Source organism: Rhamphochromis longiceps, linkage group LG18 (assembly GCF_057381845.1).
Source record: "Rhamphochromis longiceps isolate RC_006_pf linkage group LG18, R_longiceps_female_GT1.1, whole genome shotgun sequence".
Taxonomy (NCBI): domain Eukaryota; kingdom Metazoa; phylum Chordata; class Actinopteri; order Cichliformes; family Cichlidae; genus Rhamphochromis; species Rhamphochromis longiceps.
In genome coordinates, this window is record NC_140574.1 from 5587594 (window position 1) to 5606052 (window position 18459).

Sequence of the window (18459 nt, forward strand, 5' to 3'; positions counted from 1 at the left end):
GCTGCAGCATCGTGATGCTTCAGTGATTTAGTTTTCCCGTGAAGGATGTTTAACCTTAAAGTAACCTGCTGATGTCTAGCGATTGCAGTGCACAGTTGTTTTGAATGTAGCCTGGTGTGTGTTTTATCACTAGTGGCACCGAAGAGCTGTGGTTTTTCTTTGGTAGTGCTCGGCTAGCGTGCACACGGACTCCCGCTGCACACAGAAGCAACTGGTTGAGGCAGTCTGTGGTCCCGTTCGCACATTTAAGCCATGATGTGACTCTCATGAAACTTTGCAAATAAACCTTTTTCTGTCCACTTCTCTTATGTGTAATTACAACTGGGTGCAAAGGGAAACAGGATGTAGAAGAGATGATGAAGTATGATGTCTCTGCTTGTTTCCTGAAGATTCTAGTTGACCTATTGGCTCTGACTAATCTGACATTTCTGTCTGTTTCGTTAAGATTTTGTTTTCTTTGACTAGTTGAGCAGACAGTTTCTCGGTTTCTTCAAAGCTTATTGAATATGGTGCAATACAGTAATATTTCCAAAAACTAGAAGGCCATTTTAATCGAGCACTGCAAAAGATTCCTGTTCTGAATTAGAACTGCTTTAGGGTTTGGGGTCCTTTCCCCAGGAATCAAAAGCACTGTACCATCTGAAGCCTGCTGGCCACCTCTGGTTGCTAGGGAAAAATATGTACTGTATTCCCCGATTGGCTGACAAAGTCTTGCTGGAGGTTGCTGGAGTGTGTCTGGGTGAAACTGGTTGCAGAGGGGGTGGTGCACCAGAAACCTGCTTGTGATTGCTGGTTGGTTGCATTGAGGATGGTGACAAGTCTGCAAACACTCACTAACTAATCATCAAAATTCAACACGTTTCTTTAGGCAGAACTTTCCCTTTGAAGGTTTGTGTCACCTTTTTTATGAATTTCATTACTGCTGACAAGTGCAAATTATGGGCAACTACAGCAATCTGCTGGTGATCACATCAAGGTTGTCATTGAGACACCATATAGCTCGTTGCAACCATTTTCCTCTAGAGACTGCCGGCATCCTCCATCAACCAGTTGCCAGCTGATTAGGGAATGTTTATTTTTCCCGGGGGTTGACACGGGGTTGCTGACCAGCCTCTGGGCTCATGTTTCCAGGTACTCTGGCTTCCTCCCACGGTCCGAACACCGGGGTTAGGCTAACTGGTCATTCTAAATTAGGTGTGAGTGTGAATGGCTGTCTTTCTCTGTGTTAGCCCTGTGACAGATTGGCAGCCTGTCCAGAGTGTACCTCACCTCTTCTGTAGTGTAAAATCAAGTTTACATGCTTGATCTCTTTCCTCTGTCAGGGTGGGTTTTACTCCTTTTGGATTTGGTTGATACGCCTTATCCTTGCATCAACACTGAAACAATCACAGGAAAGGTTTTTGACTGAGAGTCCGTTTTCTCATTCCTAAAATAAGGAAAACAGGCACAGCTGTTCCTGGAAGTGGACGACAGAAGACTGTTTCTGCCCGTGTTTTTCAGCAGCAGCCATTAGCAGCATAGCAGAAGTTCCTCCGTCAGTCTGTCATCAGGTTCCTTTCAAAGGACCACCTGCCGAGGGAAACCACGCTGAGGGACTGCAGCCAGCTCCCATATCTGTGGGTTTACCCATCAATCTTTCAGTGAAACAGTCCATGTTGTTGTTTGTTATGACGAGCACATGACGACGAATGCAGGGAGACCCGATAGTTACTGACAGGGTCTAAAAACTCCAGGTTATTGGGGCCTGTTCTAGCAGCACTGTTAACACCTCTGGTTTTGTGTATATATAGCGCTGAAACGTCACCAATGTTTGGCTATAGCTTCAACCACTCTGCGTTATCTCTGTTGGCTTCTGTGCTGCAATGCTAATCTTGTCTGGTGTGACGGAGTGCCAGCAGCTTTAAGAGGAGGTGCAGCTCCCTGTTGAAGGAGGCATCTTCCTCTCGCAATAGCACCTTCACCTCTGGCCATCTCCTCCTCCTCCCACACAGCCTGCTGGGTGTCTTATCTGGCCCAGAATAAGCAGCTGTTGCCCTTTAGCTTTAAAACAGATAAGCTAGGCTAACAGTTTGATTTGAAGCATCAGCATCACAGTAAGGTCACGAGACATTCCTGGGCTCTAGATAAGCCTCTGGCCAGATTTAAGATCAAAACTTAATTAAAGATTATTTTAAAAAGCCCTTTTTTATATAGTCTTTTACAAGGAAAGAAAGAAAGGGCATGCTAGGCTACATGCTAACATGCAGTTATACTGTGTCATACATGCTAGCTCTGAATATCTGTTCTTGCCTTGAAGATTAATTGAATTTTTTTTTGTTCCATGTGTAATTTGATTAATTGTTAGTTTATTCCATTATATTTACATGTTAAAACTTTGTGTAATAACTTAAATTATTCCACTAGAATCTCTGTTTTACTCCACATTCATGATCTTATCAGCAAATTCAATTATTTTTATATAAAAAAACCTTCTTTGTCTTCCCATCAGTTTAAATGGACAAAGCTGTGAATAATAGTTATCCAAACCAAAATCTGGCGAAGGTCAAAACTATTAATTTTTTAACTTTATTTTTCCTAAAATTTCCAAACATCTGGATTAATATTCAAAAACAAACAGATTTATCTGTCTTGTTTATTTTCTATGTTTTTAACTTCAAGTCAAGTTGTGTCCATTCTTTGAATTATTGTGGTTTACTAATGATGCAGATAGATAAATAGCAGCTTCTTCATAAAGGCCCGGCCTAGTTGCACTCCTAGGCTTGCGTGGCTGTGCTGAATGGGAGTCTTTCCCTCAGCCTAAGAAGGTTTATGGATGATGATTTTGGACAAAATAGTGCAAAAATGTTTATTTTCAGGTTTAGTGTCAGAAACTATTCACTGTTTCATGGCCATAGTTTTGTGAGATTTTGCAGACAGTGAAGTTAAAGTAAGATTATAAATATCGGAAAGTTGAAGGAAGCAGCTGACTGCCACGTTCTGAGCCTGGTTCTCGCAGAGGTTGATGGTTCTCTCTCTGATGATTTTAAGGTCTTTGGCTTACAATATAAAGCACCCTGAGGCAACTCTTGCTGTGAACTGGGGCTACATAAACTAAATTGAATCAAATCGAACATGGTTAAGGCCGAAACTGAAGCATATCAGATACCAAACTGGCATGCTAACAAAGCTATCATTCCTGCGGTGGGGTTCAACCTTCAGGTGGTTTTCTCAGCGCGGCTGCCAGCAGCTGACCTTCTTCCGTAAATTGATTTTCTGTTCCACTTCATTCCTTTGCGAAGGCGAATGGCTTCGGATAGACAGATTCGGCCAATCCTGCGTCCCTGACCCGCCTGCCGTCACAGTCATCATAATGCATCAGGTCTGTCTTTTGCTTTTGCTGCGTCATGCTGCTGCAGCTGAAGGAGGGAAAAGGTCAAGGATGCAATTTTACAGTTAATCAACTTCAGTTCGCAGCACTGACGTTTACACTAGCAGGAAAGTTGAGCCACCAGTTCTGGGTGAAAAAACGCTGAAGCAGTGGAGTTTGATGTTTATGTGTTATTCAAGCCAGTATTGTAAAATGAGTGATGATTGGCATTTTAAAGCAGAAATACTTCAATATTTTCTGATGGTTATTCGACTATTCTGCGTTCTGTCAGCCTGGACTCTGCTAGTTAGCAGCATGATCTCCTTCAGCCACTGTCTGGGATAAAGGCCTGCATGTTACCAGACAGGGCTGCTGTGATTTAACATTCATGCAAGGTCCAGGTTTTTGCTCTTTTTACTGACGAGACTTAATTTCCTTTGTTGTTTATCCAGACAATCATGACAGGAAAAACTGGAAAACATCCATAAATGTTCTCAGAATTTTGACATGACACTTAGTGACTCACTGGAGTTCATTTCATTTGTCTAACGGGTTTTCTTCAAGTATATTTCATGTGCTTCACAGTGTTCGAGTTGTTCCTCTAACTTTGCACTCAGAGCTTCTTCCTATTACAGAATTATGAGACATTTTACAAGACTCGTCCTGACTTTTGATAGAGCGGCGCTGCCAAGGTGGCGTCCTCAACGAACGAGCTCCTAATCGTGTAACGTTTAAACCAGAGAGTGTAATTAGAGATGATGAGGACGAGCGAAAGGTAGCTCGGTTGTTAAGCTGGAAGGGCAGATGAGGACTCTGGATGGAGCCTGAGAGCGCGTGTTCTTTTTATTCCTGCAGAGTTTTCAATCACTGGAGAATCTCAGTCCGACTTCTCATTAAATCCTTTCGAAAAAGTTTAGTTTTCAGTGTTTCTGAATCAAAGGGACCCACTGGTCAGTGGGTCCCTTTGATTCAGAAACACTGAAAACTAAACTTATATAAAAATATATAAGTAAATAGATAAATGTATGTGCTATAGATGAGGTTCACTGAAAAAGTAAAAAATGTAGTTCAATTCCAGATGTTTGTTATACTCACCATTTTTTTTATCTTCTATTAAATTTACTTGTGCATTCAGGCTACAGGCATAATTTTGGATTGCACATGTAGAGCAGCAGCATTAAAGCGAGTAAACCTGCTTCTTCTTCCTCTTTTATGCTCATAACTCTTAAACTCTGAGGTATCATCTTCGAACAGCCACATCTGTTCCCGTGTTTTAGGGCCAAAGGGATTTGTTGGAGTGTAATGGATAGATGTAACACAATACAGGGATTATAGTGGCACAGTGTTTTCTTTACCTTAGATTGCTTCTCTCCCTTTGAGCCCTGAAACAAACACCAGCTGGAGCTGGTGATGGAGCTGAACACTGATTCACCTTTGCCGGGTCCCTTTAGGACCTCTCGATTTCTGGCTTTGCGAGGCAGAGGCTGCTACCGCCTTTATTATGAACCCAAACTGTTTTTTTATGACGCATAATACTCATTGCTGCACAATAAATGGTTAATATATCTTGGGGGGGAAAAGTGCATACCAGATTGATATCAAATCTGGTCTGATTTAATCCAAGATATTATTTCCTTGTTGTGACATTTCCCTCACGTAGAAGCTTGGAAATCACTCTATAAATCAGTATAACAGGAAACTTCCTGTGCAGAGTTATTTCTTCAATAAAACCCAAACAAATTTCTTAATAAAACTCATGCAGTGCTGCAAAATACAATTTTCACCTGAGGGAGCGTGCACACTTTAATATCTTTTCTAGCAAATGTGAAATTTTCAATGAGGCTGGGTCACGGGCGGTCACCCGAGGTATTTACTAACTTATCTGCTCTGTGGTAGCATGTGTACCACGATGAGTTGCCTGGTAATATGTCTTATTTAAATCAAGTAGAAGAGAAGCACAATAGACAATATTAAGAGTGCAGTCTGTGGTAAAACGTGTGCACATGTAGGCTGGGGTAGCATGCATGACCCGTTTACATGTTCAGGTGCTCTACCCAGTGTCTTTGTGCATCTGCATCATTAGTACGTCTTAAATTGGTCATTTAAGCAGACGTTGTAGTTCCGTTTCCTAAAACTTAAGCCTTTATTAAATGATTGGAATCATCAACCCATCGCAGCTTTTGATGGGTTCACACAAAAAACTGTACACAGGCTTCAACGTTGCGACGCTCCACAGGAGGCAAAAGCGAAACAAGCTGGAGGATCTCAAAGTGCACGTGAGCTGCGGTGTCTTGGTTGTAAATCTTTATGCCCCCGTCACCTTTCCTGCCTTCCAGTGTGGACTTTTCCCCTACGGGATCGTTATCTGTCTGAATCAATTGTTACAGCAGTTGGTGCGCTCAGACACACGTGTGACAATAAGGCTTCTGAGAAAATGTGACACTCTTGACTTTATAACAATTGTCAATTTTTATATATATAAATTTTTTTGTTTTAATATATATAATATACATTCCCCCCCCCCCCCCCCCCCCCCCCCCCCCATGTTGTATCAAAACCTTAATCACATATTTATCATTTCTAACCACATCATTTTGCACCATGAAGCAGGGATTTGAATATAAAGGCTTCTGTCAGTTACATTTCATTTTGTTGTTGAATCCAGATGACCCGTTGGTGAGGAGTGCAGACATCGTGTTGGCTCACAGGAGATATTCTTTGCAAACAGGCTGCTGATGCTCACGAGCTACAGCAGATTATCCACTTACTAGACTGGTGCATTTTCAAAGTGCCCTTGAATATGGTACAGAAAGCCAAATTGCCACCAATGCATCCATCGCTGGAGTATTTGTGCGTGATAGACGAGGCTCTTAAAAGCGCATGAAATCAAGTGATGCAGGAATGTTTCTCATACTGTCAGTACTAGTACTAGGAAAGCACTACTTTATCATTTATGCACATAGTGAAATCGCACACCTCAGCTCATGCAGCCAGTGCTTACCTGAGGTTTCACTGTAGGTGAAGTTTAAGCTGGAGCTGTGCACTCAGGTCGTCACAGGGTAAATAATTCATGCTGAAGCAAAAACGTTTCTTTTTTAATGACACTTTGTAATAAGCCGCTGTGTGTGTTTGCTTTTGTATCCAGCTGTAACACGCCTCTTTGACCGCACGCTGTTTTAATGGGGACTTTATGGACTCGCGGCTTCCTGTCAACTCTGTCGGAAAACTTTGCAGTTGCCTCAAACTTCTTTGAGCTGGCAGCGCCGCATAAAAGGCTCAACGACATCATTCAGTGTGAAGAACGATATGAGAAGCAGTGTTTGCTTTATTTTAAAATTTGTTTTGCTGCATTTTTTCACTCCAACAGTCGATCCACGTTTGTGCTCAGTAGCTTAATTGTCATTTAATGAAGTCGAGAATGAGTTGAGTCTGCAGCAGTTGAGTTGAGGTGAATAAATGAGCTTCCTGGAGGTTAATAAGCTGGGTTTTTCTTTAAGTTGGGCTATAGAGGTCTGCACACGTTACTGTTGTTATTGGTGCCCATTTATAAGGGATTACTGGAAGAGCAATGAGCAGCACACAGCATTCAACATTCAGCTTTTTTGTTTTTACCATTATAAGGAGGTTATCTATCATGAAGCACTGTGTGTAGGCTGGTCGTACTTGTCTTTTTGAACGCATTTGTTCACAAAATGTAAGTTTAAGTAGTTAAACACATGATTTTAGAGACAGAGAATATCAAGAGTGCAGTACTGGTGTATAAATGCGATGGGATGATAGAAAGGAGTAGATGAACGGTGCTGGGTGGGTCATTGCAGATTCCACAGCAGCCTAACTCAAGCTGTCCTTAGTTAGCAGCATAACAAAGAGACATCAAATTAATTGTAGTGGCTTTCTGATGATCCCAGGCTGGGAGCTGGTTCCACAGGAGGCCGATTTCTACTTTACAAACTCTGGGAAACACAAGCAAAGTCATACTGCAAGTATAAAATTACAAACCGCTAACAAAGCGATGTCTTAAGTTTTACTTGAAGGCCAGAGACATTCCTGAGTTAACAGAGGGGCAGAAATCTGATAAGGGAGAAAGAAAAGGGACCATTGTGATAAATCCACCCGTAATAACAACCTGCCAACTCACAAGCAGGTTCCATTTCTCTGAAAGTGTGTTTGAGAAAATGTTCAGGCCGTTCTAAAATAGCTGGTAGTTGATTTTAATTTGATGCTCAGAGGCCTGTTGTTACAGTCTGAACCGCAGGATGTTAAAATAAAGATTTTATGCTTCTGTGTAAAATGAGAGGCCGCTCTGTTGCTACAGTCTGTCTCCCTGTGGGATTATGGGAAGTGTAGGCCTATTGTTAAAGCTGTTCAACTAGTATTTATCTTGTGACAGCGAGGAGGACTGAGGTCAGTGTGTGTGTGTTTCTCAGTTTTCCTTCCTCCAGGCTCACGCTGTATGTGAGTGCCTCTTTCTTCATGTTAACATATCATCACTGTGTGTGTGTGTCAGTGGTTTCTGTCTCATCAGGATGTCTGTGTCCTGACTGGTTCGCCTTCTCAGTTCCCCTCTGCCTCTTTCCCCCCACATCCTGTTTTACACACATGGACACACAAACACACACCTGGCTCCTCGTTCATCTGAAGCTGAAAGCACCGACACTGCTGAGGCTTTTAAAAACATCACTCGCATACAGTAATCACTGATTACACCAGAATACAGCTTGTTGTTATTTTTAGTGATGACAGTTTGAGAATCCCTGACAGAAGGCTACAGCAGACTAAAGGAAGAGTGGAGTAACTGGAAAAAATGTACTCGCTGATATGATGAGCTGAAGAAACAAGAGAAACGAGGGGCTGCATAAAAAGGAGACAGACAAATGAAAGTTTTTAAGACAGAGATAAAAGGTCTTATAGACAGAACGAACTTTAACCCCGATCTTTATTGTACGCTGAGCTGTACCTGTGTGAAGGAGCATTTCCATCCTGAAACCTTTGTGCGCTTAAACTTAGTCAAAACTAAGTAAATGGGTATCTATGTATTTACTAAGATAATGAGTAGAGATATTGGACTGCCCTTAAATGGTTGAGACTTTTGTGCACCTCTGTTTTCCCGTTCCAGCTGTTTAGAGACAGCACAGCTACCATGTGTCTGGTTAAACACACAATTTCAATTCAATTTTATTTATATAGCACCAAATCACAACAACAGTCGCCTCAAGGCGCTTTATATTGTACAGTAGATCGTACAATAATACAGAGAAGAGCCCAACAACCCAGCCCAATTTTTACTCTTTGAGTGTGCGTGTGTGTGGGTGGGGTGGGGTGGGGGGAGAGATATGTGTGTATTCACATCATTTATGTTAATGAGAGTGTGGGGAGTGAGTTGGAGGGTGGGGTGGGCTGCTTTTAACTATGTAAAGCACTTTGTGCTACATTTTTTGTATGAAAAGTGCTTTATAAATAAAGATTGATTGATTGATATGACTCCCTATGAGCAAGCACTTTGGCGACAGTGGGAAGGAAAAACTCCCTTTTAACAGGAAGAAACCTCTGGCAGAACCAGGCTCAGGAAGGGGCGGGGCCATCTGCTGCGACCGGTTGGGGTGAGAGAAGGAAGACAGGATAAAAGACATGCTGTGGAAGAGAGACAGAGGTTAATAACAGGTATGATTCAATGCAGAGAGGTCTATTAACACATAGTGAGTGAGAAAGGTGACTGGAAAGGAAAAACTCAGTGCATCATGGGAATCCCCGGCAGCCTACGTCTATTGCAGCACAACTAAGGGAGGATTCAGGGTCACCTGGTCCAGCCCTAACTATATGCTTTAGCAAAAAGGAAAGTTTGAAGCCTAATCTTGAAAGTAGAGATAGTGTCTGTCTCCTGAATCCAAACTGGAAGCTGGTTCCACAGAAGAGGGGCCTGAAAACTGAAGGCTCTGCCTCCCATTCTACTTTTAAATACTCTAGGAACAACAAGTAGGCCTGCAGAGCGAGAGCGAAGTGATCAAATGGGGTAATATGATAAAAAATATATGCAGATTGATGCTGTTGCTTTTCACTTTAGGTCTCAGTCACACAGGTCTAGAGTCGCGTCAGCAACCACTTGGCAAAATCCAGCAATCGCTCATCAACTGGTTGCTGAACGTTGGTTAGCTGTCACTGGTAGAAATCAGGTACAAACAGGGTGCTAACTGCTTGTGATTGCTTTTGTGTAGCAGATCGCTGCAGTTGCATGCAGTTTGCATGGAAGTTGCTGAAATGTCTGCAAACACACACCTCTAAGTGTTAGTGAAATATTGAGAAAGTCTGCCTTCAGAGTAAAAGCTACCACTGAGCAGGGAGCTGACGACTATTTGCAGACAAACTGATGACTGTAGCAGCGACATCTGTGGCGGCAAGGCGGGCGCTGACCGGTCTTTATGGCTGTGTGACTGAGGCTGATTACCAGGTCGCTAACCTGAGGAAGTGTTGGCTGTATTCCTCTGCTTTTTGTCTTAGGTCAGCTAAACTGTAAGAGCAAAGATCTAAGCACTGAAGGCTTTGTTTCCAGGGAGTAATGCAGAACTTCTCTCCTTTTACACATGAACAAATGCCAAGTGATTATCAGAACAGTTTCTCATTTTTATCTCAGCCATCTAATCAACCAGAATATTGTTTCAGGGTAATCACGGAGCTGCTGTACACAGACTGATGAGTTTAATAGTTTTATAGTATCCAATTATCAGTGTAGAAATGGATTTATCCATGTATAATATAGTTTGTATTTGTTCCACTTTTATAATAGTTTAAACCTGTCTGAGAGAAATGTAGCTCGCTGCTACGTGGTAAAGCTGACAGTGGTTTAAATATTTGTTAGTGGTTAAATTAATAATGTCAGCACAGTCGAGGTTGTTTGAGGAAAAAAAAACTATTCATTTCTAGGACTCAGTATTTGTGCTGCACAGTGTTACACAGGAGTAAAAGCTGAGCACACTGTGCTTCCTTCAGCTCTTCACCGAGCTGGAACAGCAGCATTCAGCCTGACATGTCAGTTGGTTTTCCAGGTAAATCTGGGCTCCAGGGGACGTGCCCCATCACAGCCGCACCAGCCCGCGTGCTAATAGGATAAACACCAGTGTCCTCTTGCAAAAGAGTCCCAGTGTTTACCCATCTCACCCAACCGTTTGGACGTTATTCAGGTAACAGTATTTGCCCAACATTCACAATCACAGAGATTGTCCTGAGGGTTTTGGATGAACAATCATCACCATTAAGACCCCAGATAATGAGCTTTTCTTATCCTTGGTCTGGCTTTGAACAGACTTTGATGAGGACAAACGGTGAAACAGCTGCACGGCCTTCGCTTTAGGTTTTCACTGAGGCAGTAAGAGGACAGGCTGAACACAACTCGTGCTGTCTCTTCATGCAAATACTTTTGGTTTGACGAGTCGAGTCCAACAACATCCGCCCAAAATTTAAAAACAATAATAATAATTATTATTGCAAAAGGTCCAAGGATCTGTTCCTGGACTTTTAAATTCATATTTGGACTAAATCCATACTCCTCAAGAACTCAGAACATAAAAAAATAATGCTTTATAATGGTGACATTATCTTCAGTTCGATCAGGTTTGGCATTTCCATACAGGGCTGTGGTTTTTCATCATATTTCCTGATAAATCAGGAGACTCCGTTTATCTTTAAAACATCCCTTTGCAATCAGTAAATCTCACTCTGCGTGTCAGGCTGTGTTTGTGGGGGTTTTAGGATGTAGTGGATGCAGTGGAGTGGATTTTCAAAAAGTTTCCAGAATAAAAAGAAGGAACTAAAAATGGTAAATTACTGTTAAATCTCAAATCCCATCCTGGCCTCTGCTGTCTGCTTTTAATGTTGGTCATTGAAAGTAATCCTTTTATGTTAGGGACGAATGAGAAATGTTTATGAAATTGGCATACAGTAATTTAAAAATACTGGTTTGTGGTGTTTAAACTGTCCCTTTCATGTTTTTTCTTATTTCCTGTCCAGTTATATGCTGCTACAGCAGCTCCTGGCTTGTCTTTTTTTAAACAATCATATGTTTTTGTACGATATCATAGCGATATCTCCAATACGGCCACACCAGGAACGCTGAGTGAGCACAGGAGGCGAAATGAGCTCGAGACAGAATGAAGTGAGGGGCTGTATAAGAAAAATAAAGAATGTTTTGCTTCATGCATCATCGGCACTCAATAAGATGTTAAATTTATCTTTTTGTGCCAAGACAAACTGTCGTGATTGAAGGTTTGCTCCCCCTTTTTTTAAAATCCTGCGATTTCCAAGACTTCCAGTGTCACAAAGTTGTGAGTCAGTCCGTCCTTCAGTGCAGGTGTGAACACCTCCTGATTAGCAAAAAGCAAGCACACTGCAGTGTAGCATCAGCGCTTGAGCAGGAAACTGTGTCAGTGCACACTCTCAGAGCCACAAACACCACCTGTTGATCTCGCTGTGACGATGGCGACGGCTGCCTCTTGTTGTGCAGCTGGGTGTATTTGCAGCAGAGCGCCCGCTCCTCTTAGATGCGGCTCATCAGTATGCGTCGGGGTTTGGTTGACGAGTCTGGAACATGTCGCTGCGGTGAACACGTCACAAATCATGACTGCGGCGCTGTCTTCTTCTCCTTCTCGCCTCAGCTCGATCGATCGGTCCGATTTTTGCCCGTGCATGAAACGGACCGGCTGCTGTGAGCCAGGTTGTGTTACGGTGTGCGTTTCCCTCTTCCTGTCTGTTTCGTTATCTTTAGCTGCATCATTCGCTCGCCTCCCCTCAATTCAAGTGAATTCAATTCATTAGAATTCATTGCCATGAATGTTACATGACCTGAAAACAGGGCTGGGTATATATGACTGTAGATGTACGACACACATGTTGGAGAGCCTTTCTTCTTCTTCTTCTTCTTTTCTTTTTACTCCTTTTTGCGTCTCCTCGTCTCTCTGTGAAGCTGTGGCTCGTGGGAGCGGCCCCGAGCGACCCTGTGGGATAAATCCATTTTAGAAACCCGAAATCCTGACAGGTAGTTTTTTTTTTTTCTGCATGAGAAAGTGAGAGAGAGGGTGAAAACGACGGAGGAGTGCGTGCATGTGCAAACACACATTCAGCAGGGAGCAGAGAGGGAAGCAGGCAGGAGCCTCCCAGGCATTTTACTCATGTAGAGAATGTAATGAAATCTGAGCCACTCTTCCTCCCCTCTCCTCCTCCTCCTCTTTTTCCTCACTCCCCTCATCCTCCTCCTGCTCTACAAATATGGCAGTGAGAGGACAGCAGAAAAAGGCACAAGCTTTGGTTGGTGAAGCTTGTGGTAATTGTTAACTCACTGGCTTATTGTGTCGTGTTCACAGGAGAGGCTTTATTGGTTTAGTGGGTGTGATTGATTATTCTGATTCGCTCAAAGGAAGACCTGATGATTGGTTACTGTCACATATAGTATGACATCATGTGGCAGCACATTCAACCGTGACAATATACTCGTATTGACTGTCAGTGGATCTCAGAGTGATGAGTAACATTTAGAGGCACTTTGCGTTGTTGTGATATTCAGACTTGAACTTTTTTCGGGAGCATGTGTTGCAAATTTTAGCAAATTAGGAAGCATAATTTTACTGTTCTCGTTACTCTTCAGCTTCATTCAGCAGCGATTTGTGACGCCTTAAAAGTTAGCATCCCGTCTGTGTTTTCAGAAGTTGCATTAAAGTTGTTTTCACTCTAAACGTCTTATAAATTGTTTAATTTGAGTGAGTATTACAGGCCCAAAGAGCATTGTTTGGTGGTTTAATAGAATTGTTTGCTTTTGGATGGACCCGACCCCTGTGGGAACTAATTACCCATAATAAACTATATTAAAAAAAGGAGTTTAAACCAGCTCTACCTCGACCTGCTACAGATGGGAAATGCCTGCATCTTGCTGCAGCAGCGTTAATGTGTCGTGGTTGGGGACAATTTTAGCAGGATTCTTTCTTTCACTTAAGCTTCTTCAGTTCTAAGAACAAGTGGTGGAGAGTCTCAGGTATTTAAACCTTAGTGGGAGTTTCCCCTCGAGAGGATTGTTGACCCGCTATTGATCATGTGCCTCATCACATGATCCAAGTGGTGAAACAGTGTGTGGGTCATTATCAGCAGAGGTTTCAGGTGAAACCAGACCTGCAGGATTAACGTGTTCTTTCATATTGTTTACACCAAATTCTGTGTCGTGGTCTTAGTCATGCTTTCTGTAACCCTTTTGGACCTTTCTCTGTAAACCAGGGGTCGGGAACTCCAGGCCTCGAGGACCGGTGTCCTGCAGGTTTTAGATGTGTCCTTGATCCAACACAGCTGATTTAAATGGCTAAATTACCTCCTCAACATGTCTTGAACTTCTCCAGAGGCCTGGTAATGAACTTATCCTTTGATTCAGGTGTGTTGACCCAGGGTGATATCTAAAACCTCCAGGACTCCGGCCCTCGAGGCCTGGAGTTCCCCCATCCCTGCTGTAAACCAGAGAGATGTTTGTGCGGTAGATCAGCAGTACTGCACAATCTCACACCAACAATAGGTTGTCTTGACCACGCCTCCATACCTAAATGCTTTAGGTTGCTACCATGTGATTGGCTAATTAGATATTTACGTTAACAAGTAGTGGAAGAAGTGTTACAATGTGTCAATGAGTGTAAAGATCAGATAAAAATAAGACCATAGCAGCATTTAAAAAGGGACCTGACCTTCAAAGGTCAGATTTAAGAAAAGGGGAACTACTTCCATCCTAATCAAACTGAAATGTCCCAGTGAAACCACACCAGTAACATTGTTGATCATCACTGCGTACGTGAGAACCAAACTGTGTGTAAATCCCCAGCTCACAGATGGAGCTCCTTTGCGTTTCTAACCCCTGGAATAGAAGATGCTAACTACGTTTCAGACAGGGATTACATTTTGCTCTGTGTAACCGTTGCAACAAACCTTCCTCCGATGAGTCGGCCTGATACACTCGTCCACTCTGGACTTACAAGGATTAACAGTGTATGTCCCAAACCTCTCACTTTCCTTTAATTTCTGCCTCAGGCTCTTGGGCCCTTCCTCCTGTCTGGGCTGTGCCCCGAGCTTTACACAGTCCAACCGTCATATCAACACTTATTTCCTGTCTGTGAGGAAACCGATGTTATGATTTCTGCTGAAATTGAAAAAGGATTTGTCTTGGCTTCAGTTACTTATTAGAAAGAAAAAAAGTACCTAAGGCTTGGACAGGGTCAGCTGACATGTAGGAAGTAACGGTAATGAAATCAGGGAATTAAAAACTGGTTTGAGGTCCTCGGTGATGAGTCTCTTATGGGAAGTGATGATTGGTGTCTCTGAAAGGTTGCTGGTCTGATAACTGATGCTGGCATGTGTTGATGTAGAGTACAATAATAGATTATTGGAGGAATGCAGATAAATTAAGCAATATTAAGACTGTCCCTTTAATCGAACGACCTCTAGTTAGAATCTGCACGTGTTTACTTTGCTCTGCCAAAGCAGGAAAACGCCTCCTTACAAAAAAAATGGTTTGTCTATTCTGACGTCTCTCTTTATTAGCGTCTTGTTAGGTTTCTTCAACCATAATCACATAAACAGATACCTGTAGCTGGATGTGTGCGGAGGCTGCATTCCACCTGTCACTTTTTGAAGAGCAGCTGGAGGAGACGTTATGGGAACAACGGAGGGACGAGGAGGGATTTCTTCCCAGTGCGCTCCCCCTCTGTCAGCTCTCCTAAAACAGCATCCTTCCCCACATCAAATCATTTTGCTGGATTTTTATTATTTTCACCTTTTTTTTCCCCGTCTTTCTTTTTTTTTTTTTTTTTTTTTTGTCTTTTAACCGAGGTGAATGAGAAGGTGGCGGACACCATGTGAGGAGGTGGGTGGTGGTTTATGGATCTTAATGGGCTCATCTAAATGTAAATGAGTACCGAGGAGTACACAGGATGTCTCTTTCTAACGGTCTGCTGCTGGGAAAGCAGAATGTTTAGAAAGAGGTAAATTGTGTTGAGTTGCAGAGTTCGTCTGAGCTCATTTTAAAGGCAAGACTGAGGACGGGCACCCAGAGGTGCTGTGTGTGTCATTTTACCATCACTTACTTATGATAACATCAGTTTGGAGACATTAGAGTAAAGACACAGGATTTGTCCTAAGAGATTTTGAGCCCGTGTGTCAGATCAAGAGACTCTGAGGTTTCAGCCTGCACTGCATAAAACAGAGCGGGCACTTACTGGACGGGTTGGCAGGAGGCACACTGGCAACAGCACTAACAGCTGACCACCTGTTTTGAATAAATACTGGCTGTTAACAGCTCCATTGATCTTCTGTTACAGGCTGAGTTTATAGAAGAGGTGTAACCTTAACATTTCCATGTGGATTTGTGTTAAGAAGGTTTCAAACAGCCATATTTGAAATAAGCCTGTTGACTGTTTTACCCAATTAAAGAGCAGAAAAGAAGGGCCACAGATTCCTAAATCTGCCCTTAGATGGAGGTACGGTTCTGGCTGTGAGGCTCGAAGGTGTTTAGTTTAAGTTCACAGATGACTAAGAACAAAGACGAAAACAGTTTATTATGGTCTGTTAGTTCTGGAGAAGAGACTATTTGGGATATACCAACTGTGAAATTCTGATTCAGGGATGTTTAACTTAACCAGCTGACCCACAACGATGTTTTTCTTGTGCTTTTCTTTGTTTTGTTTTTCCCGGGAATCAGAATATTTTATCATTAAAAAAAAAAAACTATTGAACTATATGTTTGGTTTTGCTGCTGGAGTCCATCAGACTGTTTGTGTCGGGGTGGGTTTGCTGACACATGTAGAAGTACACCATCGTGTTTCCAGCTCGAAAAGATTGTTAAAATGAGTCCATGTTGGAATCACAACAGTAGAATAAAACTTCTGAAGGATCTTTATGAACTGAGTTTCTTTTCATGTAATTTCTGTGAACTTGTATCTGTATTAGTCTGATGTAGTTCATGCACAGCTGTTCCCACAGTATATATTTCCAAGACAGGAGAAATATTACTTATATTTCATCGAGGATTGTAATGCTAATATATTGCTGTATTATATTGCTCTTATTGCACTAAAGACACTATCTGGTATAAAATAGTCATAATTTGTGTATATTTGACCAATGAATGACCAGCTGCTGTGTTAGCAGGTCAAACAGGGAATTGGGTTGTTGATATCTGCCCACCACTGCAGATACAACCACCCATGGCCTTCCTGCCTGAGTGTGTGTGTGTGTGTGTCATGGAGATTAGCTACATTAGCCATGTTAGATACACACATGTGGCTGGCACAGATGCTGTGGAAACTCAATCTGTACAGTTGGAACGATTGGGGTCACCAGAGGTGGTTGAGCGCCAGCTGTGTGTGTGTGTGTGTGTGTGTGTGTGTGTGTGTGTGTGTGTGTGTGTGTGTGTGTGTGTGTGTGTGTGTGTGTCCCTGCTGGCATAGCTAAGGTTTCTGGGATCCCAGTTGCCAGAGCCCAGTCTGAGGCATTCACGGCTGCAGGGTGACGTCCAGCTGCAGTTGCTGCTGCTGTTGTTATTTAATCCAAATGAGAGGGAAACAAAGTGCAGCAACACCGTAAACTATTCAAACTATGTTGGACTGTTTGATGTTTTTGTCTTAATTTGTTGCAGATGATGTTTCCCGCTTTTACGGCCTGAAATACACATGGAGCGAACACGCTGAGGCACGGTGCACTAATTATTACCATCACATGATGTTTATTTCTTCACTAACAGCCCGATAGTCTCGAGTCTGGTGTTTACATTTGAAGTGCTAAATGTTACCTGAATTTATCTCAGTTTAGCAGCTAATGTTTAGGCGTGGTTTTTAATTCGGCACGGTCTAGCACAGGGGATGTCAAACATAAGGCCAGGGGACCATAATCGGCCTGGCGAAGACTTTAATCCAGCCCCACAGGACTGCTTTTTAAAATGTGAAGAAAGACAAAGATTTTGGACTTATAAGTGTGTTTTAATGTATTTTACAGCTTTATCTTTACTGATAAAGACCTCCCACATGACCATTAATGCTACACCAAAGTAATTAGTTAATAGAAAAGTTAAATGGTGGAGAATTTTCTGTAAATGAACAAAAACTTTCAGTTTTTTCAGCTCATGGTGTAAATTGAGTTTGAGATTCTGGTCCAGACTGTAACTTTAATCATCCTGACTTCATCATTAAATCCTAAATAGTCCAGAGTTTTATTCCTGAATAAAAGTGCAGATTTCTTCAGTGTGACTTTGGCATTGCTCTCTTCATGGATGAGTTTAAGGGAAAAAATGCTCCCTTTTTTCTATCTGATATTTTAAATAAATCATTATTTAACTTAAATTGTTCTGTTGTTGCCTCTTAACATGCAAAATGACTTTCATTCTCAGTGAGGATGGCGTCTTTTTCTGAGTACTCGTGCTAATATCCGGTTTCTGCACTCAAACCAAAAATATCCTCTTTTTTTCTTCACGTCTTTGAAAAAGAAGAAGAGTGAAAGGTTTTGAGGTGTTTTTGATGTGCTAAGTGTTCTGTCGAGTAAACCCTGTGATCCTTCCTCTGCACGATCTTATTATTTTCTCCTTCCTCGTCTTCACCATCAGCTCACCCTGCAGGCCATTTTTCAAATACCATTGCGACTGAATCTGAGCTTTTGCCGTGTTTCACACCCAGTTCCTGTGGTCGCATCAGACTCCTCTGGCAGTCACACCCTTGGATTTCCCGCTTGTGCAGCCGCACAGCTTCAAATCTGCTCTGAACTGTAGGAATCTGGGATAAACTGAAGGTTGACTCGTTGAAGGGAAAATGTGCTGCTTTCAGTGTCATTTCTGCTTATAGAAGATCACTTTTTTTTTTCTTCAGTCTTCCGTCCACATGAATTCCACTTCAGCTGTAAAATGACGGCGCACTCTGCTGCCAGACTCACTCATTATCTCGTTGCACAGAGAGAAGAAAACTTTTTCCTCCTTTTTGAAGGAGTTTCGGGAAAGTCGATGAGACGTCTCGTCCACCCATCCAACGCAAACCGACTCCAAACTCATCTGCCCGCTTTGCTCTGTGGCAGCTGGCATTTCTTCCTCTCTGGTTGTCTAATATTTATGGTTGCAG

At 42.4% G+C, this 18459-nt stretch overlaps 1 protein-coding gene across 7 annotated transcripts in view; it reads left to right on the top strand.

Annotated features, from left to right (window-relative positions):
- LOC146647574 (disco-interacting protein 2 homolog C) overlaps window positions 1-18459 on the top strand; it is a 195635-nt gene that overhangs the window by 66702 nt on the left and 110474 nt on the right. The gene's annotated exons all lie outside the window — the stretch shown is intronic.